The sequence below is a fragment of the Chelonoidis abingdonii genome, chromosome 9 (assembly GCF_003597395.2).
Source record: "Chelonoidis abingdonii isolate Lonesome George chromosome 9, CheloAbing_2.0, whole genome shotgun sequence".
Taxonomy (NCBI): Eukaryota; Metazoa; Chordata; order Testudines; family Testudinidae; genus Chelonoidis; species Chelonoidis abingdonii.
In genome coordinates this window covers 61,084,605-61,110,049 of record NC_133777.1, presented here as the reverse complement: position 1 = coordinate 61,110,049, position 25,445 = coordinate 61,084,605, and the positions used below count along the sequence as shown (strand labels likewise).

General features: G+C 41.2%; 1 protein-coding gene across 2 annotated transcripts in view; it reads right to left on the bottom strand.

The window, feature by feature from the left end:
* Positions 1-25,445, bottom strand: part of RAB27A (RAB27A, member RAS oncogene family) — a 97,263-nt gene that overhangs the window by 59,325 nt on the left and 12,493 nt on the right. Inside the window, exons 2-3 of one of the 2 annotated variants that reach the window (XM_032796672.2) lie at positions 9,732-9,924; positions 801-921 (exon numbers count right to left, since the gene is read on the bottom strand). The gene's annotated coding sequence lies outside the window, so the exon portion shown is untranslated. The remainder of the gene's footprint in view (positions 1-800; positions 922-9,731; positions 9,925-25,445) is intronic. The other variant, XM_032796671.2, reaches the window with a different exon arrangement.

Sequence of the window (25,445 nt, the reverse complement as noted above, 5' to 3'; positions counted from 1 at the left end):
GCTAAAATATAGTTTCACCCTATAACAGAAATTCATACTACAAGATCATTAAAAAAATCTTGTTTCAGTTTTGTTTTATATGTACATATCGGTAGTTAATATTTGCATAATATTTTGCTAATGTATCTTTACATAAGAGTTTAGGTAATTATAGTGTCAGACTATGGGCCAAAAAATTCTACTCGGTTAAATACAGATTAAATATTTAATCTGTATTTATTTATCCAATGACTGACTCAGTTGTAAAGCAGAATATCAGCAATCTGAGAAATACTTTTCAATAGAAAGCATATATAAATCAAGAGTAAAATAAAACTTCAGAGGCAGGAAAGTTTTAAGACCATTTAGAGAGAAACCATCTGCAGCCTGCAGCACTGATAGCCTTAGCTAGGTCTCCTACAACCTCAGTCAGGTTGGTTTTTGACTCAAACATTTACAATCACCAAACACATCATTCTAAAACAAAAAAAGCCATTTTACTCAGCACCAAAGAGCTGCATTTTGTTTAGCTCCTTACAAAAGATAGAGCAGCACATTCTACATAACACCATATACTGCATTTATAGAGTCTTAACTTCACGTTCGCCTCCAGATCTTGAGGATTTAGTACAACTGATTAAGTCTATATCAAAGATGAAATAAAAATGTTTAAAATCAACTTTTCAAAGTACAAGGAAAGAATTGTGTTTAAAAAAAAATCACAGTATTTAGATTCATTTATGATAAACTCTTATCAGCACCAGAAAGTAACACAGTAAAATATGTATGTAAATCACTGAGAGAAAAAGGAGTTTACATACCTGGGATTAACAGGAAATAGATCTGTAGTTTTCCAGATCTACTTTAATTACAAGTTTCCCAGTGCTGATGCAGTTTGGATCTCTTGAACACCACATCCATGCAAAGAAAGTTGGTTTTCTCCTACAACGGATATCAATGGAGAAAAAACATGCAATTTAGAAAAGTATATTTAGACTAAAATCACCATTTGCACTCAGATGTTATGCTGCCTATACGGTAACATACAAGATCAACCAGCGCCATAAAAACATCACAACCCACCTAATTACTTTCAGCTGTTTGTCATGTGGTCTTGCTGACTGATCAAGTGACTTCTTTTCCTCCTTTCACAAGTCTAGCAACCCAGTTAACTAGCCCTTCTCTACCATCTAACTGTAAATGTATCAAACCTTTGCTTAACCCAGGGATCAAGTCTGAGTGTGTGTAGCTAAAAAAAGAGTGCCTTTTATCCATTTTTAAATAAAACAAGCTACAAAAGGATACTAGCCTATTATTGTGAGGTTGTTTTTTGTTTTCGTTTTTTTAATAAAATGTTTATAAATGGGACATCAGCCAGCATGGAGCAAAGGCTCCCCAAATGTAATGAGCAATATCAGTTTCAAGCATGCTGGGTCCACATCTTCCCTTACAACTGAACCATAACAACAAAAACAGACGACTTCCTTAAAAAAAAAAAAGGGGGGGGGGGCAGGGAAACCTTCAGTTAAATAGGACATATGACAGCAGTAGGACTAGAACAAGATGCCAGAGAATTTTAGTGTTTAACTGATCCTGCAATGAGCGTCGGATAGACAGGCCCCTGCTCTGCACAGAGCACCACTGTAATCACCTCTGTGTGGGTGCAGGAATTCACCTGCATAGAGTTTGTTGCAGGTGTGGAATGTTAACCATTAAATAGATATTTTCTTAAATAACTTTTTACACTTAAAATGAAGTTAGAGGCATTTCATCAGTATTGAAAATTTGCAGAGTGGAGGACATGTCTATTTTTTACTTCCATTTCTTCCCATACAAAAACCAAAAAAATCACACAATACTAAGCAGTATAGCAATGTACATACAGACGTTTCCCCCTCATAAAATAACACTGAAGGCTGCATAGCGAGCTATACAATATAGCACCATTTTACTATGGTTTTCATATTTAAAAGTAAAAACCTTGGGTAACAGTTGTGGCTAGCACTGTTTCTATTATAGTATAGATGTCTTACTTCCACTTTGAACAGCTGGTCACATTAACCTCTTCTGGAGTATTTTACTGCTTTCAGCTGGTGGATTTAATCCTTTAGCTCAAGCAACAGAGGTTCATGCTTTATAGTGCCCTCTTGTGCAGGGCACTATACAGACAGAAGAGAATTTTACAGCTTTGTTCAAATTATAGTTACAAATTTTACCTTCGAACATAGTATATATAAGAAGATATCAGTTTACGGATTTCTTTAGAACTCCGCCAACTCAATAGTATTGAGAGAACATTTTATAACAACTGTTCATTTTGCAAAAAGCTACAACAAAGATCTAAAACACAAATTCCATGCTCAGAGCTAGCATCATGGTGCATATGCATGCAGCAATATGTCACTTGATAAATTAGTATCACAGGGTGTCAAGGTTCCTTCCCCACTCTGAACTTTAGGGTACAGATGTGGGGACCTGCATGAACACTTCTAAGCTTAATTACTAGCTTAGATCTGGTACCACTGCCACCATCCAGAATTTCAGTGTCTGGATCACTCCCTGTCCCCTCAAAACCTTCCCCTCCCTGGGTAGCCTTGAGAGACTCCTTCACCAATTCCCTGGTGAGTCCAGATCCAATCCCCTTGGATCTAAAAACAAGGAAAAATCAATCAGGTATTAAGAAAAGGCTTTTAATTAAAGAAAAGAAAGGTAAAAGAAAACCCTCTGGGACAGATTAGCATACCAGCTACTCTCACAGACAACAGATTCAAAACACAGATGATGTTCCTCTGGGCACAAATTTAGTTACACAAAAAAAAAAATACCCAATTTGATTCTACCTCTATTTGCATAAAACGGGTTACAAAGAAATAAACATAAACCTATTTATTCCTTTCTAAAAAACTTACTACTCTGATAAGAGGCTGGTTCATTGATCTTTTTCACTCCGGCTGAAACTGAAACTCTCAACAAAGGAAAAATTTCCCTCCTTCCTTTTGAAACATCTTGTTCCCCCACTGGTTCCTCTGGTCAGGTGTTAGCTAGGCTACGTGAACTTTTTAACCCTTTACAGGTAAAAGAGGCATTAACCCTTAACCATCTGTTTATGACATAGTGTTTGCCAAAACCCCACCCATACTGTCCCATTACATTAGCTCAGTCAGAAGGACGAGTTTAACAGTAGCAGAGTGGTGCCAGAGCAAAGCACTAACATCTTTGACTGTGAGCAGTGAGAAGTTAAACATGAAAATTAAGCCAAGACTACAGGGTGTGAACGTATAGGGCAGTGTTTCCCAAACTTGGGACGCCGCTTGTGTAGGAAAAGCCCCTGGTGGTCCAGGCCGGTTTGTTTACCTGCCGAATCCGCAGGCTTCGATCCGCAGGTGAAGCTCTGGCTGATCGCGGCTCCCAGTGGCCGCAGTTCACTGCTCCAGGCCAATGGGAGCTGCTGGAAGCGGCAGCCAGTATGTCCGCTGGCCCGCTCCCCTTCCGCAATTGGCCAGACCTGTGGACGGGGCAGGTAAACAAAATGGCCCGGCCAGCCAGGGACTTTCCCTACACAAGCGCGTCCCAAGTTTGGGAAACACTGGTCTAGGGGATCGAGACCCAAGAAGAGATTCCCATAAATTCATGTGAATTGAGATCACCAAGTTTTCCACAGCTCTATAGCATCCTCAGAGTCACTCACAGGCACTTCACATATTGAAATGATTTCAAAGGAGTCCCTCTAACTGATTAGGCACTTAAACCACATCTTCTCCAATAGATGCCAGATTACCTTTAACATAACTTCCTTTCCTCCTTCAAGGCTCTCTCCTCACTATTTCTTGGTTTGCTCTCTCACTTCTCAGCTCTAGAAGATTTCTAAGTTTGTTCTCTGATTTAATTATTTAAAGCATGATTATGTAAAACATCCCACAGTGCAGAGGGCCCCTGTACCATTTATTTAAGCCTTGTATTTGTCCATTGCAGATGGAGCAGCCAAGCAGTAGGGTTTCCCCATGCCCAAACAGGTTAGCATGGAGGCAGGTTGGGTCAGCAGCTAGTGGAGCTGCAGTTACATAGATCCAGTAGTCTTAATTCTTGCAGAAATAGAGCAGAGAGACACTGCTGCCGCTACTTTTGCTCAAATACTGCAACCTCAAACTCTACCGCTGGACTGCGGGTGCATTTCATGCATAAAGCCTGATTATTCCGACTTTATGTAAGTGAAAGGAAAAGACTTTAACCATACTTACTTCTGTTCCTGAGGAATCCATCAAATTACCTTAACATGCTTGGAGTACTTACATAGGTAAATCCCAAATATTCAAAGCACATGTACACTATGATTTATAAATGCTTGTCAGTGAGAGCTGAGGGCATCAGTATTGGTCAGAAGGGGCTCAGTACCATGCAGTGCCAGGATGTTATTGATATGATCTATTATTTTATGCTGGTCTTAGAATTTTATTTGGAAAAATATATATATATTAATTAAGGAAGGATGGCTACTAGCAAATAAATATACACTATTGTTGGCATGATTAGTCTCCATTTGTACAACTTTTCAAGATACTAAGCACTATATAAAGTACGAAGATGTTAAAACAGATCTAATTTAACATGCACTTTTAAGAAAAAATCTAGATAATTGATCAAAATACCTAATTTGTTGGTGAATTTTATATTAGAAATGTATATAATTATAAAACAGTAACTACCTGGGCATTCACATACAAAACTGACTTCCTCCTTTTCTTAACCCATATCTTTGATTTGTGCCTGTTGTTCAGTACAGCCTAACAATACCAGGACTCAAGTTTTTTATCAACTGGTTCTGGTCAAAATTAAGTGTTCACGTTAAGACTCTCCATTCTGATCTGTGACAATGTAATGCAATTTATTTAATATGTGTACAAAATACACTGTCCTGCAGACAGTCACTGGTCACCACTGCTTGAAAAATGTTAGGAGCATCTAATTTATTTAGAGATATCCAGAAGAACTGATAGGAAAACAATCCTGTAACTCTTGTTTGAGTAATCACAAGCAGCTCCATTGAAGTCAGTGGTCCAATTCCTTAGCATTTTATTAGGCCAAACTCCCACTGACATCAAAACAATAATACAGCAGAATAAGAACTGGTAAAAAAAAAAAAAATTATGGACCAATCCTGTTCCCACTGACTTTCATGGAAGGAAAAATTAGACCTTTACAAAAGGGGATCATAATTTCAATCAAAATAGTCTGGTGAATAAAGCTGCCCTCCATAAATATAGGCTTCAGGATTTGTACCCAGATTCTTAGAGGATTTTTAATAGCTTTTATAGCTTAAATATTTTTGACCCAAACCTGTTGCAGTCTCCTTCCAACACTACTTTGGTGTAGCTATATCAAGAAGTGCACTTGTACAGTGTAGCTCAAATCACAGTCTTATTGTCTTCTCCATAAAGCATCACAGAATCTATTTCAGTAGATTTCACAAATTCAGAACTAGACAGTAAGAGATCACTAATTCCAGGAGGAAGTGAACAGTCTGACAAATGGTTAGCGTAATGAAGTCTTGGGCAGCTCAACCAGGACTAGATATAATTACAGGCCCAGCCTGAAGAAAGACACAGGAAATCAAAAATTATATATTATATAGCCACACTTTTATAGCACTTTACAGAGAACCACAAAGAGCTTTGTAAAGGTAGGTATGCAACATTATCTCCATTGTGAAAATGGGGAAACCCAGGCACTGTAGAAACCAGGACATGGACGGTCCGGCCTAGTGGTCAGGAGGAAGAATGTGGAGCAGAGAAACGAAGGTGAGAGTGTGACACGCTGTACCCCATATTCACTACTTTCATATGGTTATATATTTTGTACAAAGTGTGCCTTGTGAGGTATCATTTGAAAACTCAATCTTCTGGATATTATTACCCTCTTAAAGTGTGTGTGACAACATACAAAATTATGAGCTTTTGCTTTACATTACTAAAATATGTTCTGGTTCTGGAGAATGCCCCCAGACTAGCTCTTCAGAAACAACAAAGAACTGACCACAGGTGTTAGGAAACTATTAACTGCTTAGGAGGCAGAGATGATGTAAACAAGAAATTTATATTTCATCCGAGAGAATGTTCAAATCTCACGTACACAGAAGACTATTTTAAGCCCCAGCAGGTAGTAATCCTGAAAGAGGAGGAGGAGGATATAAAAATAAGACCGTGACCTCCACATCACCCCTCTCTTCCTCCCATCTTGCTGTTCATGACATCAGTGAACACCTGAAGGACTCTGAACTGAGGGAGGGGGTACATGGCTGAAAGGAAATCCAGTCTGAACCGTTGCAGCTTATGAGGAGAAAGTCATTTTGCTTTTAAGTTCATTTAGGTATTAGCTTGTGTTTTTATTTCTTCTGTAACCAATTCTGACTTTTATGCCTTATCACTTAGAATCTATCTGTAGTTAATAAAATAATAAAACAAAACAAGTTTATCTAAACTAGTGTGTTTGGATTGAAGTGTTTGGGAAGCTCTACATAGGATGACAAGACTGATGCATAATCATTACCCAGTGTTGGAATGACAGACTTACTATGAGCTTATACTGTCCAGGAGGGTACTGAGCAGTGCAAGTTGCACATTTCTGGGGAACAAGGCTAAGACTGAAGAATATGTTTATGTAATTCATGAATGGGTGGAAAAGCATTAATGTAAAATAGCTGGGAGTGACTTTTCATGCTAGTGGCTGTATATGAACAGGACCGGGAGCGGTGGCTGTTCACAGCAAAGCAGTGTAAAAGACACCTCAGACCAGAGAATTAAGGGGACTCACCTATTCAACAATCCAGATTGTACCCTGGGGAAATGTCACAGAGGGTCAGAATCAGAGGCTCTAAAATCACCAAGCCACGCGTCAAGCTAGAGTCAGAGCCAGGAATCCAAGCCGAGGGTCAGAACCGGGTTACCTGGAGTCAAGGAAGGCAGGAGTAGGGCTGGGTCTGAGGCAGGAATGTGGCTGGGACAGAGCTGAAAAAAGAGAGCGGTGAGACTTGAGCATAGCAGAAATCATGGCAGAAAAGAGGGACTGGAACATGGCAGGAGCAGAAGTTAATGCAGCCCACAGCGGAATGCTTTGAGCAGCCAAGTATGCTAATCCCTTCAGCCAACTGGGGGAAAGAGGGTGTGTGACCAAACAGGAAACTCAGTTGGGACCCAACTGTGCTCGTTAGACTGTCTGGGGGTTAAGCTGGCAGGCCCTTACATATGACAGGCAAAGAGATGTCAAGCAACTTGCCTAAAGTCTTTCAATGAATCAGTGGTGGAGCCAGTCTCAGATTAGACCATGCTTCCTCTGTACCTCTTCTGACACCACTTGTCCCTGATCACAGTATGTTGTCTTTTGGAGAAAGAAAAAAAATACTGTGATCAGGGACCACTGAAAGTGTTTTAGTCAGTGACCCAATTAACAAATTAGTCTGTTTTATATTAAGTAATAATGCTTATTAAATTCACTCTGCCGTGTTTTTTCAGCTTAGTAACTCCTTTAGGTTTTGTGAGGGGAGCCGAATTCTGGTGCAGTAATTTGAGAGATTTTATGGAGCTTTGAAGCTACAATTCTACAGAGGAATCCCAAGTTCTTATTACGTTTTCCTCCGACTTCAATCAAGCTCTTCTGACAAGATAATTTTAGCACTTGGAATTTGTGATCTCAACTGAGCTCACTAGAAAGCTGTTAACTTTGATAAGGAGTCAATTATTTTTCTACTTTGTACAGACCTATGAATTTGAAAGGTGAGTTGGAGAAGGCCAAAAGACAAACCTGCTCTGCTTGGAGCATTCTTAAACCCAAGTACCAGGAAGATGGTGCTGTGTAGATTCATACATCTTCAGGGATGGTTTATAAAGAGAACAAAAAAAAGTCAGTTGTCATTTGAGTATGATTCTCCCTCCTGGAGGAACATGCCAGATCAGTTACACATTATGCCATGATTCCTACTGGAATCAGGGCATCTGACTGTGGGGGAAGGATCTACGAATGATAAACATTGTAGTCTTCAGATAATACTGCAGAACAATTGTTTAAGTCCAGTGCTGAAAGCAGTGTGTACTCAATGTCACTGCTGGCTGTCTTTGTTCTTTGGCAGAAGTTTGTCAAGGAAATTTTCCAATTCAGTTGAGGATGTCTATCACCACTCTTCTCACTTTTGCTCCCTTTAAGTCATTAAAATAAGATATGAACATACAACATGGGCTTAAATCTTCACAAGGCCACACAACAGATGTCGAACATGAGGCTTGCAAGGCTGGCAAGCTGAAAGCAAACAGTCAAGAGCCAAAGTTGATGTCATTTGCCAGCATCTACAAAACCAATTTCTGCTACAGAGCCTCCCTGGTAATTAAACACGAAGCTCACAAAAGGTATGACACATTGCCAGCAGATTGGTCTTTACTGCCTTGACAACATGTTTTAAAACCAAAGTGCAAGTTCAACTGATTCATGGCACTTTGTTTTTAAATCATTGACAACTAAGCAAAACCCAAAACAAAAAACTCTTAACCAAATGATAAGGGAACAGGACCAAAGGAGGAAAACAAGGAATATGAGACAGACTGGTAATGAAACTGATTCTTACTATTGTACTATAGAATTAGATAAGATGTTAGAGAAATCTCCTCTGAAGAGAGAGCCTCTCAAAAATCATCGTCCTTACTAGATCACGCATCAAAGGTCAGACTTACTGACAAAGTAAAGGAGGAATTGGCAGTTCATCTATGGATAAAGTACTGCAAAGAAAATCCGAACATATACTGTGTGAGTTCCGTTCAGAGCTAGTATTATGAAAAGTTAGTGAATGCAGCAACGCTCTCAAATATGCCACTCAGAGCTGAAAGCATTATATTGATCCTTTTGTACTTGCCTCACTACAGTACAAAGACCAGATGACCATTCTTCATGGTAGAAAGGCAGAGATTAAACTTTGCCAGTGTCTAGTTGTGAAATGTCCTTGCAGTGATTAAAATAAATGAAGGTCAAGCTCTCTTTGAAGCATGCAGTCCAAAACACATTTTGGAAGCAACAAAGACAACTGCTTATAACAGAGTACTCAGCAGCAAAAAAGGATTGAAGTAACATTTCAATGTTCTTTTGTTGTAACTGACAGTAAGTTTAGGCATTATTTATACTAAATTACTGCATTTTACCATTGCAAATAAAAGTAGATGAGGTATGTTTAAAGTCAGTGGCTCCTTACTCCTATTGTCTCATATCAAGGAGCATAGATGAGACAATCTAGTTTCTCCACTCCAGTAGTAAGTAATTAGTTCCCACGGAATTAAGAGGTTACAATATTTAGTAAAAAGCTACAATTGTTATGATCTTGAACACACACTTCACTGGGATACAAATGTCTCTTCAATAACACGACACACCCAACACTCTAGACATTTCGCCGCCCCAAGCACAGCGGCATGCCGCAGGGGGCGCTCTGCCGGTCGCTTCGGTGGACCTCCCACAGGTGTGCCTGCGGAGAGTTCGCTGGTCCCGCAGCTCCACCGAAGCCGTGGGACCAGCGGACTCTCCGCAGGCACGCCTGCGGGAGGTCCACCGGAGCCCTGCCTGCCGCCCTCCCAGCGACCGGCAGAGTGCCCCCCACGGCATGCCGCCCCAAGCATGCACTTGGCGTGCTGGGGCCTGGAGTCACCCCTGCGACACACAAATGTACTACTGTGAAACAAATACATATTTCAAAAGCACTTTTTTTTTCGGTTGGAACTTACCTGAGCCTTTACCCCACAAAATAGCCAAATATTAGCTCTCCTTGCCAGCTCTTCTTGATCAATCTTCATCAGCACTGTAGAGACTCCTAGGCTCCATTCTGCATTCCTACTGACTTCACCTGAAGGCAGAACAGGTAGGTCCTATTCTCAGCTCCTTCCTGAATCACTTCTCTCTGTCCCTCTGCTTCCTCATCTGCAAACATAATGTTATACTACTACTTATAGCCACCCAGGAGTTGGGGGAGACTTAATTCTATTGGCCAATTTTTTTTTTTTACCAAAATCATATTTTGACAAAATAATTGTGTGACCAAACTGAAAGTTAGAACAGAAAATTTTCACTTTGGTTGAATTTTTCTGGTTTTAAAACAAATTTTTTCCAGTAAAAATGTTTGGTTTTCAAACATTCATCTGAAAAGGTAAAAATACTTTTCCAGGTGTGTGGCTTTTTTTTTTAAATGAGTGCTTTTGAAGTTTCCCAGAAATTGAGCTTTTTAAAAAAAATCGTATTTGCTATTTTAAGTGTAATATTGAAGGAAATTACAAAATGAAGTTTATTTCAACCCAAACAAATTGAACATTTCAAAAGTACTGAATCAAAACATTTAAACTTTTTCCGAATTGGGAGGCGAAAGGAGGACTGAGATAAATAATTTGGTGAAACAGACATGAATCATGAAACATTTTGTGTTGCTGAATCTGCACCTTTCACTGAAAAAACAAAATTGACCAAAATATTTTGCCCGGCTCTACTCCAGAGTTCTCATCACAGCTCTGTCATTGACCTGCAGTGTGCCCTCTCTGCCTCACTTTCTCCATCTGTAAAATTCGGGTGCTGACTTCAGAGCCACATGAAAGGGACAAAAGTCATGTTAAGCCACACAGAATAACTCATGCAAGGCCTGCTTCTGATCAGACTCAAGTGTTAAACAAGTTTCAATTTATAGGATGTTCAGTTTCTTATCTTGAACTTTTTTTTTTAGATAAGGAGGGTAAAAGGAGAAATGTTGAAAGAAAAAAAAAAGTTGAAAGCATTCCAGCCCCTTATAGTGTAAAAGTAGAAATGGATTTTATTAAAAAAGTTCTAAAATAGAGAGCAAACACAAAAAGCATAGAAAGAGATTAGAATCCAGATTGCAAGGAACATCCTAGTCAAGAGTGTGTGTTGGGAGTGGGAGATCGGGGTTGGAAGGAGGTTGTTTGTGGGGTTCTTTTAAAACACAAAAAGGGGGCATAAAAATAAGTAAACGATTGTTGTTTTTCCAAATCAATCATGAGCTGAAAACATGTCATAAACTGAAACATAACAGAGGGATGAAATGCAGTTATTAGCAGGCTATCGCTTTGGGGTGAGTGGGACGTCTGCTGGTTTCGCTTTTTGTGAGTACTCATTTTGAGCCTGTTTCTATCAAAGTGGTATTTAAGCTAGTAAAGACTAAAAATAGCAAGCCCCCCCATGTTCTTGAAAGAAGCTTTAAAAAAGGGAAAAAAAACAAAACCTTCATCTGATGCCTCTGCTTTCAGAATGAGACGAGTTAGAAATCCACTATTTTTTTTAAATAGATCGGTGATCCTTATCTGTATGGCAAAAAGAGGTGATGAGTCAGTGCATTTTTAATCTCAAAGAGAGATTGCAGTTTACAGGAAACTGTGGTAGTGATGAAAAAAAGAATAAGTAACTGTACCACAGTTTCCTTAGAAAGAAGAATTTTAATATACTGTATAATACTGTGAAAAACTATAAAGCAGTTTCTAGTTGTCTGGATATTTTTCTCTGGTTTTAAGCTTAACAGTCACATAGAATCATAGAACTGGAAGGGACCTTGTAAGGTCATCTAGTGCAGTCCCCTGCACTGGTGGCAGGATTGAGTATTATCTAGACCACTCCTGACAGGTGTTTGTCTCACTTGCTCTTAAAAATCTCCAGTGATGAAGACTCCACAACCTCCCTAGGCAATTTATTCTAGTGCTTAACCACCCTGACAATTAGGAAGTTTTTCCTAATGTCCAACCTAAACCTCCCTTGCTGCAATTTAAGCCCATTGCTTCTTGTCCTATCCCCAGAGGTTAAAAAAAACAACAATTTTTCTTACTCCTCCTTGTAACAATCTTTTACATACTTTACAACGGTTATCATGTCCCCTTTCAGTCTTCTCTTTTCCAGATTAAACAAAACCAATTTTTTCAGTCTTCCCTCGTAAGTCATGGTTTCTAGACCTTTAATCATTTTTGTGGCTCTTCTCTGGACTCTCTCCAATTTGTCCACATTCTTCCTGAAATGTGGCACCTAGAACTGGACACAATATTCCAGTTAAGGCCTAATCAGTGCAGAGTAGAGCGGAAGAATGACTTCTTGTGTCTTGCTTACAGCGTTCCTGCTAATACATCCCAGAATGATGATTGCTTTTTTTGCGACAGTGTTACACTGTTGACTCCTATTTATCTTGTGGTCCACTAGGACCTCCAGATCCCTTTCCAAAGTACTCCTTCCTAGGCAGTCATTTCCCATTTTTCATGTGTGCAACTGATTGTTCCTTCCTAAGTGGAGTACTTTGCATTTGTTCTTAACTAAATTTCATCCTATTTACTTCAGACCATTTCTCCAGTTTGTCTAGATCATTTTGAATTTTAATCTTATCCTCCAAAGCACTTGCCACCCCGCCCAGCTTGGTATCATCCACAACCTTTATAAGTGTACTCCGTATGCCATTATCTAAATCATTGATGAAGATACTGAACTGAACCGGACCCAGAAATGATTCCTGTGGGGCCTCACTCATTATGTCCTTCCAGCATGACTGTGAACCACTGATAACTACGCATTGGGAATGGTTTTCCAACCAGTTTTGCACTCACCTTATAGTAGCTCTATCTAGGCTGCATTTCCCTAGTTTGTTTATGAGACGGTCATGCGAGACAGTATCAAAAGCTTTACTAAAGTCAAGATATACCACGTCTACCGCTTCTCCCCCTCTCCCATCCACAAGGCTTGATAGTTTTCTTTGACAGGGTAACAAGTTGGTTTGACATGATTTGTTCTTGACAAATCAATGCTGATTGTTACGTATCACCTTATTATCTTCCAGATGTTTGTAAACTGATTACTTAATTATTTGCTCCATTATCTTTCCGGGTACAGAAGTTAATCTAACTGGTCTGTAATTCTCTGAGTTGTCCTTATTTCCCTTTTTATAGATGAGCACTATATTCACCCTTTTCCAGTCTTCTGGAATCCCTCCCGTCTTCCATGACTTTTCAAAGATAATCACTAATGGCTCAAATATCTCCTCAGTCAGCTCCTTGAGTATTCAAGGATGCATTTCATCAGGCCCTGGTGACTTGAAGACATTTAATTTGTCCAAGTCATTTTTAACTTGCTCTTTCCCAATCCTACCTCATTTTCACTGGCATTCACGACACTAAGATGTCCAATCACCGCCAACCTTCTTGGTGAAAACCGAAACAAAGAAGTCATTAAGCACTTCTGCCATTTCCACATTTTCTGTCATTGTTTCCCCTCTCCCCTAGTGAGTAACGAGCCTACCTTATCCTTGGTCTTCCTTTTACTTCTAACGTATTTGTAGAATGTTTTCTTGTTACCCTTTGTGTCTAGCTAGTTTGATCTCATTTTGTGCCTTGGCCTTTCTAATTCTGTCCCTACATACTTGTGTTATTTATTTATATTCATCCTTCTGATTTGACCTAGTTTCCACTTTTTGTAGGACTCCTTTTTCATTTTTGGATCATTGAAGATCTACTGGTTAATCCAGGGTGGTCTCTTCCCATACTTCCTATCTTTCATATGCATTTGGATAGTTTGCTCTTGTGCCCTTAATGTCTCTCTGAAAAACTGCCAACTGTCTTCTATTGTTTTTCCCTTTAGACTTACTTCCCATGTAGGGTGACAGACAGCAAGTGTGAAAAATTGGGACAGGGGTTGGGTGTCTTATATAGGCACCTATTACAAAGCCCCAAATCTCGGGATTGTCCCTATCAAATCGGGACATCTGGTCACTCTTCCCATGTAATCTTACCTACCAACTCCCTGAGTTTGCTAAAGTCTGCTGCTTTGAAATCTACTTTCTTTATTTTGCTGCTCTCCCTCCTACCATTCCTTAGAAACATGAATTCGATCATTTCATGATCATTTTCACTCGAAGTGTCTTCCACTTCCAAATTTTCAACCACTTCCCCCCTATTTGTCAAAATCAAATCTAGAACAGCTTCTCCCCTGGTAGCTTTCTCCTCCTTCTGAAATAAAAAATTGTCTCCAATCAGAGGTGAAAGTAAGCTGGTCCGGTCCGATCCGGTCCAGCATACCGGCAAGAGCCAGTACGCCATGCTGGACCACACCGGCTTCCACGGTGGGTATTGAAAGGGCTTGGGGCTGCCCACGCCTGCGGGCTGCCCAGAGCCCTTTAAATCCTGGCCGTGGATGAGATTGAAAGGGCTCAGAGCTCCCCAATACTGCAGGCAGCCCAGAACGCTTTAAATCCCAGCTGTGGCTCCGGCGGCCGAGCAGGGACTGGGATTTAAAGGGCTCAGAGCTCCCCACGGCTGCAGCCAGCCCAGAGCCCTTTGAATCCCGGCCACGGCTCTGGCGCCCGGGCTGGGGCCAAGATTTAAAGGGCTCGGGGCTCCCCTCAGCAGCAGGAGCTCTGGGCCCTTTAAATCCCTGCCCCAGCCCCACAAAGCTCAGGGTTCCCCTGGCAGCCAGAACCCCAGGCCCTTTAATTTGCCCCTGAGCCCTGGGGGCTCCCAGCCACCTCTTCAGCTGGGAGCCTCTGGTTGATTTAAAGGCCCTGGGTTTCCCAGCCACAGCTGGTGCCCCAGGGCCTTTAAATCTTGAGAGGCCACGCCTCTTCCGGATGTGGCCACGCCCACCTCAGGACTCCAGCAGTACCGGTAAATCCTGTAAATTACTTTCACCTGTTTCCAATATATTCCAAGAACTTATTGGATAATCTGTGCCTTGCTGTGTTATTTTCCTAACAGGCGGCTGGGTAGCTGAAGTCCTGTGCTTTGGATGATTTTGTTAGCTGTTTAACAAGGAACATATTTGTTCCTTGCTCTGGCTGATCTGGTCTAGCACAGTAAAAGAACAGAAATGTTGCCTTTTAAAACTGGATCTTTAAGAGCGGGACCTTTTTGGGGGCGGGCAGGGGGGGCGGGAGGGAAGGTCTTTCAATACACAGGGCACTCTTCCTAATGCACAGCTTCTTTACAGCTACCTGATAGGATAGAGTTCTCTCTCTCTCTCTCTCTCCCCATAAAAAGCTGTAAATATTTTTCCTCACTATGGCTTTGTCTTGAATAGAAGGGCCTTAGGCCTTGTCTACTCTATCAATGCTTTGCAGAGCCTTTAGTGTAGATGCAGGTTATGCAACAGGAGGAATTTTTCTGTTGGTATAGTAATATCACCTTTCCAAACAACATTACACTTGGGGTTTTGCTGCCCTAGCAACGTCTGCTAAGAGAGAGGTTTTCCCACCCCCCATCCTGCTGACCAACATAGCTATGCCAACAAAACTTTGTAGGGTAGACTTCCTACTGTAGCCGCAGAGTAACACCATTAGCTTGGTTTTTAGCTCATGTTCTAGCCCAGAAAGAAGCTTAAGCTACAGTTTGACCAAGTAACTGGTGCAAAATTTTCCAAAACCATCTAAGTGACAGGCTCCTAAATACCATTTTCAAGAGACTAATGAGTTTAACTAGCACATGTTAGCTAAACTCAACCACTTTTCCTGTCAAGACAATGCCTATGTGGACATAGTTAGCCAGAAAGCATTTGTTATTTAGCACTCTCTCTTGACCAGCAGACAGAAACAAACATAAAAATGCCCAATCTCACATCTCAGATTAGATTGTATATCTAATACAAACTGAAAGAACATGCCTTTTCGTGGGTGACAGCCACACATTACTTTTGTCCCACTACTGCTTAGCCTTTTCTTGTAGTGATGTTAACAAAGGTTGATCTCTTATAATTCCCATGTATTTTTTTAAACCATCACCACATTCAGTACTGTCAACATAGGGAGTGCTGCATTTCCCCTCTCATTTCAATTTCTCCCTCAATTAAAAATGTCCTACCAGGCTGCCGGAGTTCTTCCTTCATTTCTCTCTACATCATCTCACAAAAATTAAGATGCTTTTTAAGGTACAGATGTTTCTGAAATAGGTGATTAAAAGGAGTACTCCAAATACATAGGTCTCCTTCAATTTATGACCCTTCCCACCCACCAAGAAAAGAGTTGCTGCCTCAAATTCTAAAGGTTTTGTGAAAAAGTCAGGGCTGCAAGGCACTGAACACTTCCTGAGTCACTGGAGGTTGAATTTGTTCAGCACCCTGTGGAATCAGGCTTCAAACCTTCTATGCAAAATGTCTCAGTTGAAAAACCACAATGTACTTTAAGAACTAAATGCAATTAGTTTTCTGTTGTTCTGGTAGGTCAAATTAACTTCACATTTGCAGATCAAAATTAAAAAAAGTTTTAACAGCATAAGCATAGGTTAAATCTCTCTGTAATAGGAGGGAACAATACCTTGTTTAATATGTTTAAGACAAGATTCCATTCTAGCAGCTTGCTCCAAGCAGCCTCTCAGGCCTTGTCTACACGGCAGAAGTAAATCGAAGTTATCTAAATCGAATTTATAAAACCGAATTTATAAATTCGAATTAGAGCGTCCACACCACGAATCTCAAATCGAAGTTGTGCGTCCATGGCCCATGTCTTACTTCGATTTCAGGAGCAGTGCACTGTGGGTAGCTGTGACACAGCTATCCCATAGTTCCCCCCCACTTTCCTGGTTTTCAGCCCAGTGCCTGCTGGGACCAAAAACATTGTCCCGGGGTTGCTGCTGGGTACAGCCTCACCCCCCCTTTGTGAAAGCAGCAGCCAACCATTCGCGCCGTTTTTCCTGGGTGAAGAGAGCAAACGCATAGCACAGCAACCATGGACCTGCTGGAGACCATGGACCCTGCTGAGACCATGGACCCTGATGAGACCAGTAATGCAATCGTGCAAGTTTTAAACAGCTCGCGCACTCTCGTGCTGTCTATGCTGAGCCATGACCTGAAAATTCAGGAGGAGAGGGGGAGGAGGTAGGAGGGAGGTGAGGAGGGAGGAGGAGGACTTGGAGTTTGAGGAGGCAGCTGCGCACCGACAGGAGCGATGGTTAATGATGGGTGATGATGACGACATAGAGAGTGATCTCTCCCTAACCGCAAGGACCCAAGCATTTTGGAGCTACTACTGCTGGTAATGGGTCAGCTTCTGCCCATTGAACGCCGATTTTGGGCACGGGGAAACAAGCACAGACTGGTGGGGACCGCATAGTTTTGCAGTGTGTGGGACGATTCCCAGTGGCTGGCATAACTTTTTCGCATGCCGTAAGAGCACGTTTTCTTTGAACTTTGTGACTTGCTTTCCCCTGCCCTGAAACGCCATAATACTGACATGAAGAGCAGCTCTCACTGTGGAGAAGCGAGTGGCAATAGCCCTCTGGAAGCTTTGCAACTCCAGACAGCTACCGGTCAGTCGCGAATCAATTTGGAGTGGGGAAAATCTACCGTGGGGGCTGCTGTGTGATGCAAGTAGCCAAAGCAATCGTTAGGCTGCTGCTACGAAAGTTTGTGACTCTGGGAAACGTGCGGTCATAGTGGATGGCTTTGCTGCAATGGGATTCCCTAACTGTGGGAGGGGCCATAGATGGAACCCATATCCCTATCTTGGCCCCAGAGCACCAGGGCGCCGAGTACGTGAACCGCAAGGGGTACTTTTCCATGGTGCTGCAAGCACTGGTGGATCACAAGGGACGTTTCACCAGCATCCACGTGGGATGGCCAGGAAGGGTTTCAGAGACGCGCCGCGTCTTCAGAAAAAACAGTACTCTCTTTAAACGACTGCATCAAGGAAATTACTTCCCAGACCAGAAAATAACAGTGGGCGATGTTGAGATGCCTGTCGTTATCCTGGGTGACCCAGCCTACCCCTTGATGCCGTGGGCTCATGAAGCCATACACACAGGCAGCCTGGACAGTGCTCAGGAGAGCTGTTTCAACTACAGGCTGAGCAAGTGCAGGATTGGTGTGCATGTAGAGTGTGCATTTGGGCGTTTAAAATAGGGGCGCGCTTTCGATCATTACTCACTCGCTCAGACCTCAGCCCCAAGAATGTCCCCGTAGCTATTTTGCTGTTGCTTGCTGTGTGCTCCACAATCTCTGTGAGAGTAAGGGGGATACCTTTATGGCGGGGGGAGGGAGGCTGAGGCTAATCGCCTGGCCGCTGACTACGAGCAGCCAGACACCAGGGCGATTAGAAGAGCACACCAGGAGGCGGTGCGCATCAGAGAAGCCCTGAAAATGTGTTTTGTCGCGGGGCCAGGGTATGGTGTGATTGCAGTGCTTCTTTGTCCCTTGATGGAACACTCCCGCCTCTATTGACTCCCTGTAAGCAACCCACCGTCCCCCTTTACTTACAAGCTTGCTGCAGGACTTTCAAAATCAACCCCCCACCTTTCATTACATGTGGCGAAGGAAAAAGCCAGTATGGGTTTTAAAAATCATTTAATCTTTATTAAAAAGCTCATTTGTTATTGCTGATTTTACGCCCTTCATGCTAGCCCTTCCTACCTCCAAAAATAATCTGACTGATTTTTAAGAAATTACTTTTAAAACAACCTTTTTTAGAAATTTAGAAGAGAAAATTATATATGCCACGTTTTAGGACTTTTGGGAAAGAAAAGGTTGAAGGAATAATAATTAACTAATCACGCAGTATTATGAGAAACTCTAATCATACGTTTTAATCAAGTAGAAGTCTTTTTTATGCGTAACTACAAAACACCATGCCCTGTTGTCGTGTTCCTCCTCAAGTTTCTGAGTAGCTCCGTAAATAGCAGCTAAGAGATTGTCATTGAAAGTGGTGATATTTTCCTGCCTTGTCTAATAGGATTTTAATAAACAAACTGAATGCAGTATAGTATACTGTATTGATGGATGTGAGCTTGTACACGAAGCTACCTTTTTATTATCTCATCAAACCCAGGGGAAATGCACTGATGAAATGTGGCGATGAGCCGTTCTTGATTGCAGGATGAACGTTTTCCAGGGAGCAAAACGATCTCAAACAATTTTTTTTAATTTTTAAAACAATCCTTATTAGCAAACAAATTAAGTACAGCTGTTTCACCCGTTATCCGGTGTAACTGTATTTTAACTGAAGGAGTACAGGTTGACCTGAAGTTTAGAAAAAGCATAAGCTCAGTGAACAATTTCGAGTTATTAGATTTCTTGCATTCCTAAGAGGACATTTGAAAACACTGAGATTCTTAACTTAACAATGGGTCGGTAAAGGTTCTGAGACCATGTAAATATTTCAACATATAAAAATGTATGACCTATTTTGAATTTGGGAAAAAGTGCTCAATTCTTTTGGAGTTCATGTAGCTTGCCCATTTTATTGGAGAGCATACTACTATTGCAGGTCAGGAACCAAGAACAAATGTCTGCAGAGGCTTTTTTTCCATCTTTATGTGGATAAGGGACAGCGATGCAGCAATAGTCCGCTGTCCCGAACTGCCCTTTTTTATCCCTTTTGGTCTCGTATCGCTAAAGTGTGCTTTTCTTTATTTGGGTTCCTCCCCATGCTACATCGAGTGCATTACAGGAGGCATAAATGGCCATTTTTCTTCCCTAATGAACAAAGCAATTACTTATGTTAAACCCCAAAGGTCACTAATGACGACAGAACTCGGGTGCGAGTTACAAGCACAAGAGGCAGCGTGAATGTTTCATGCCTGTGATCAGAGTCCCCGGCGTTTATGCATCTATGCTTTGTGAAGCAATGATTCCAAATAAACGTCATGCATGACTTGGAGGGGCAAAGCATTCTTTCCATTGGAGGACGGTCTAAGGCAGAAGTTGCCCCAAATTTACGAAAAGGCCTTTGATTCTGCACTACAATTCCTGGAGATTTCTTTGGGAGGATTTCATTGCATCCAGAATGTTAGGAACTTTTTCATGTAATGTAATTGCTTAAAGAAATGACAATGAAACGCATTGCTTAAAAATTGATAATTAAAACCTAGTTTTTAATATAGATGATTAAACATTACTCACGCTGGTCCTTTTCCATGGCTTTTACTTTTTTCTGTGATAGTGGCTTGATTAGCCTCTGCAAGGGTTAAATCTTGGTCAGGAAAACTCCTGGCTGCTGTTGTAATGAGAGCTGTGTGGTATCAGCAATGTTCCTCCCTCCATGTACGCTCTTCCTGATCTTCCCCTCATGCAGAATCCTCAGCCACAGTTGAAGACTGAAAATGCCAGTCATGCTGAATCCAACGATAAGAGGGGACTGGTAGCCCAAGCCCCAAAAAATCTGCATTCAGCTCTGCAATAGACACCTGCAATGTTTTAGGAGCACCTCCAGAGATTCCCAAAGTCTTCTTGTGGTCCATCGGCTGGGAGCCTTTTTTTTTTTTTTTTGTCTATCCAGGAACTGCATTTTTTTAAGGTGCAAGCGTGATTAACTGCTGCTCAGAGCCCCAACGGTGGAACAACAGGAAACTGATTTAAACCTCTCCAGGTCTGTTTCCCTGTTTTAACACTCCTGGCCAGTGCATAGGAGTTTTGGAGTGCTGTCCAGAGTGGTCAGTGGTGATCTGTGGGTAGCTTGCCTGGAGCCCATTAACGTTTCGATTTTCCGTCCACGCGACTGCACCAATTTCGACTTAGTAAAATTCGAATTTTAGGTTATTGCCTGTGGTTTAGTAGGAGTACTAAAATCGATTTAAATAGCCCTTTAATTCGAATTAGAGGGCTGCGTCATGTGGATGGGTGCTCCATAAATTCGAATTAAAGCCGTTTAATTCGAATTTAAGGCCTCGTGTAGACATGGCCTCAGTAACCCTTCCAAAGGATTCTCTTGAGTGTCTTTCTGAAACCAAGACTTCTACTTCCTGCTGTACAAACACAGCAAAAGAAACCTACTACTCTATGTCTCTGGCATTAGAGCACCATATCGGAAATTCACCATTTAACAAACAAGCAAACACCAATCATGCTTTATAGCCAAAGAACCTTTCAAAAGCTTGAAGCTAGTTCCTGCTCCCCTGGAAGTTTGGTTATCAACTTCAACAGGAGCAGAATCAAGCTCTTACCATGTTATATTCAAACGAGGACAAATAATGACATTCTCCCCTCGTGTCCCCCTTCTTTTCCATTCCAGCACCAGTGCAAGTTCAAGTATGGTATAACCAAATATAGCCCCACAATTCAAGACCCAGCATTAGCAGACCACCAAATTTGAGCATTGCTACAGGAACATGTCAGTAAGGATGTGTAAGCCCCATCGTTTTCAGTTTAAACACATTTTTACCAAAAAAAATTCTAGGTTTTTACGAGTATTATTAGTTTTTTTCCCCCCACAATTTTCACCCTACCTTTTTATCATTCAATTATATAAAAAATAACTTGTTTTATTAGGAAAATATAATACATTGCATGAGATATAGGTTTTACGATAATACATTAGTCTTTGTGTATATGTAAAGTTGTGTGTTGAAGTAAGGCTATGTATTAGTCTAGAAGATACACACAAACAAACAGGCATGCACGCAAGCTCTGAAGTGCATGCACATCTGAACTTACTGATGAATCTAATGCCCACGTACACATTTCAAGCTGTTAGCAAATAACGGTTTAAAGATTTGACACTAAAGGGGAGGAAAAAATGAAAATCTGTATCAGAATAAGTTTTAGAACATAAGGAAGTATTTAAAAGTTTAAAAAAAACAGGAGAAAAGGATGAAGTTGCAGTTTATGTGCTGCAAACAGTGTGGCATCTAAGCTGACATTCAGGCCAACCTGATTAAAGAACATTTGCAGAGCAAACAACACTTAAAACTAAAACAAGAAAGCAAAAACAAAGGAAGCAAACATTGGAATCAGCATTCATGAGGGCACAGCAGAAAGAGCAAAATCAACATGATGTAGTAAGTGAATTTGTACGTGCCCTCTGTTTTTCATGGAAGCTGCTAGGCCTTGGTGATGGTCCTTTGGGGGACTTTGTACAAAATTTCTGTCCAGCTGCAAAATCCTTGTGAAATTCAATCTGACCAAGAGAATGATATTGCTCGGATCAACAAAATTAAAGAGATTGGCCAGAAATATAGTCAGTTCTTTGATTTTTGACCAATCACCAGATGTTTTTGATTGACCTGCCCTGGTGATTTTGTTTTCATTTTTTGATTTTGTTGTAGAGAACCCTGCACTCATATTGGCAGATTTGGAGTTTGTAAAGTCAGCTTGTGTCAGTAAAACTTTAAATGAACATGCACTTACTTGGAAGTATGTGGCAACAGTGAATTCCAACTCCGTTTCTCACTGTGTGAAGTTCACATAAAATGTAAAGCGGAACAAAAAAATCTGAATTGCTTTGTTTTGTCTTGCCTAGCTCACCTGCTGCATGTTTCTGTCTCTCATACGACAGGTGTTCCCAAAATGGATGATTTGAAAAACTTTGTAACAGATGCTAGATGTTTTCAAGCATTCAACCCCTCCCCCTCCAGCCCCCCACTTCTATGATGTTTGCAAAGAGACTGCGTTTGAATGCAGCATTCTAGTTGCACCGACAGGATAGTTTAGTATGTATTTGGCTGTACAGAGTGTTCAGAAGGCATGGGGAGTCTTAACGTGACTTTTAGACCACAAAGAGTTCAACAATGCAAAAGCCAAAAAGCTGAAATCTCAAGCAGCTACTCAAGAAATTAGGCAGAGCCTCCGTACAAAACTCAGATTCCTGACTGAAACATTTCAACCACTACATGAAGCACTGAAGGAATTGGATTCCAATTCTTTAACAGATGGCACATTTTCTAATACAGAGGTGTTTGGCATTCTGGTTAACAATATCTCTGCAGAACTTTCTCACAAAAGCACATCTGGGGAGATTCCAGAAAAAACAAATCTTTTCATGTCCATGTTGCCAGTCACTGAGCAGGACAACCTCGCAAAAGCTTTCATACGTTTTTACGAAGAGCCGTCAAAGAAGTGGAAAGCTACTGTCATTCACACTATATCCCCTGAAGCTTTTCACAGTGAATCATCATTCTGGAAAGCCATTCTGTTTGACCCTCATTGTAAAAGGGTGGCCTCAGCTGATTAAATTTAAAGAGTATGCTCATATAATCTCCCCCTTTGGAGCTTCTAACGAAGAAAGTTAAAAACTGGAAAGTGAATTCCGTGCCTACATAGCAATGCTTTCCCCGGACAACCACTCCATCATTTCTCTTGAATTCTGGAAAACCCACCACACTGACTTTCCAACTTTGAGCTGTGCTGCCTCTCGCATCCTCGGTGTCCCACCTTGCTCAACTGATGTTTAGAGAGTATTTTTGAAATTCAACTACATCCAAGACTGTAGGAGAATGGGCCTTGGAAAAGACTCCTTAAAAAGACTGCTACAAGCCTACGCTACGCAGGACTTTTAGAAATTACACTGAAGGACTTCACATAAAATAGTGAGTATTTATAAATATTTTAAAATATTGTGCACAATTATTAAATGTAAATATTTATAGACTAATAGTTCAAAGTCTATAACAGTAAACTATGTATTAAAATGAAAAAAGTTTTATTTGGGAATTAGAGATATATTGTTTTCTTAAACTCAGAGATGGCATTGTGTTTTGAGTTCTGTTTTAGTTCTGCAGCAAACCACATGGAATTCCATTCATCAAAGCATTAATCTATTGAATACTTTTTCCCCATCCTTCCATCCTCCAAAATAACCCCCAATATTTACCTGAAAAATTAATAGTTTTTTGCACCAATTTTCAGCTCTTTTTGTAGTAATAAACACTGATAAATTCCCAGGAAAAAATAAATAAAATAACCAAAAATGAAGAGCCCTAGGTATATGATGTTAAGCACCAGTAGTAGCTTAAAATACTGGAATCCTGCCTGAAACAAAAGTAAAAACAACTCATAGCAAAACCAAAGGAGATTAAATCTAAAATACTGGCTGCACCCTGGGGCACATTCAGTCACTTAGGAAGTCTGGTTTGAAATCAGACATTAAATACATCAATGATCATCTGCTCTAAAACCTGAAGAAAAAAAATACCAACTTTTCATCACCATTCACACTTTGGACATGAGTGAGTTATATTTTAAACAGTAAAAATATTTGCTACAGGAAGGCACTACTTGCTGCTGATAACACCAGTCTGCATTGTGTAACTTTTTACTGTTTTGTTGGATGGCTAATGTTGTAACCTTAGCATGAGAAGTGCATAGTAATTGTGGTTGTGTGTGTTAATTAAGTGAATCTCTTAAGTCTTCACAATGCAATGCAAATCTAAGTATTTATAATGCAGCCATCACCATGTGTTTACAGCAAGAAAATAGATGTCCCTTACTAATTATGAATTTGAAACATCATGTTTTAAAAACAGGTGGGGAGAGAGAGAGACAGAGACAGAGAGAGATAAGAGAACCAGAAAAGCAGACACTCACTTTTCACAGGCATTAAATCAAGTTAGCTAGCAAAAATATGCTACCTACAAAATCAGTCGGATTTGGGTAAATCACTAGCCCACAATAACCATCAAATTTTTTGGCATATCTATTGCCAGGAGGCTAGAGGAGTTTCAGTCTGATAGTAGTCCTCACCTCTGATGCTAGCCTCCACTCTACTTTGTTTGCAAGGGTTGTCTTCTTCCTTCTCAGAGCTCATAGCAACCAATTTCATTATACCTGTTTGACTGGGTAGCGAGGAAGACTGAACAAAATAACCAACAGTTATGAAAACAACAAGACAGCTGTCTCCAGGCTGACCTTGGTGCGCCACATGCTGTTCATTTTCAGGGCTGTATAGCAGCTGTCAAACCAGCCCAGACACTTCTAAGTAGGTAGAAATGGAGGAAAAAAATCTTAAATGAAAGTACTTCTGCAAAACAGTCATCAGCCTCTACCCTTCCAGATAGTGCTGAGTGCTGCCAACTTTGTCCATGACCTTAACAGCAGTGTTCCAAAAACCAATAGCTCAGGGAAGGACATTCCAACAATCAGGAGCAGGGCCACCCAGAGTGGGGGGCAAGAGGGGCAATTTGCCCCAGGCCCTGGGCCCCACATAAGAGTTTTTGGGGGCCCCTTGGAGCGGGGTCCTTCACTCACTCCGGGGGCCCCAGAAAACTCTCACGGGGCCCGGGGCCCTGGAGCTTCTTCTGCTCCTGGTTGTCGTCGGCAATTTGGTGGTGAGGGGTTCTTCCACCCTGGGACCGCCGCCAAAGTGCCCCGAAGACCCATGGCAGGGGGTCCTTCTGACCCGGGACCCGCTGCTGAAATGCCGGGTCTTCGGCGGCAATTCCCAGGCCCCCTGAATCCTCTGGGCAGCCCTGATCAGGAGTACAGTACTTCTTGCTTTGTGATGCCATTCCTACAGGTAGCTCTTTCCCTCACCCACTATGTGATTCACCACTAAGAGGACCTGAGTTTCAGAACTGCAGGCATGGAATTATTTCCTTGATTTACATGTGCAATTACCAAAACTGCATGCACAACATAGGTATTTTATTTGCACATACAAATTGCTATTTAGATGCTGTTTTGGCAACCTATACACCCATATACTGGATACTTGTGCAGAATCATAGTAAAGGTGTGCGCAAGCTTAGAAACCCAGGCACAAACTATTCTAGCATTGTAAA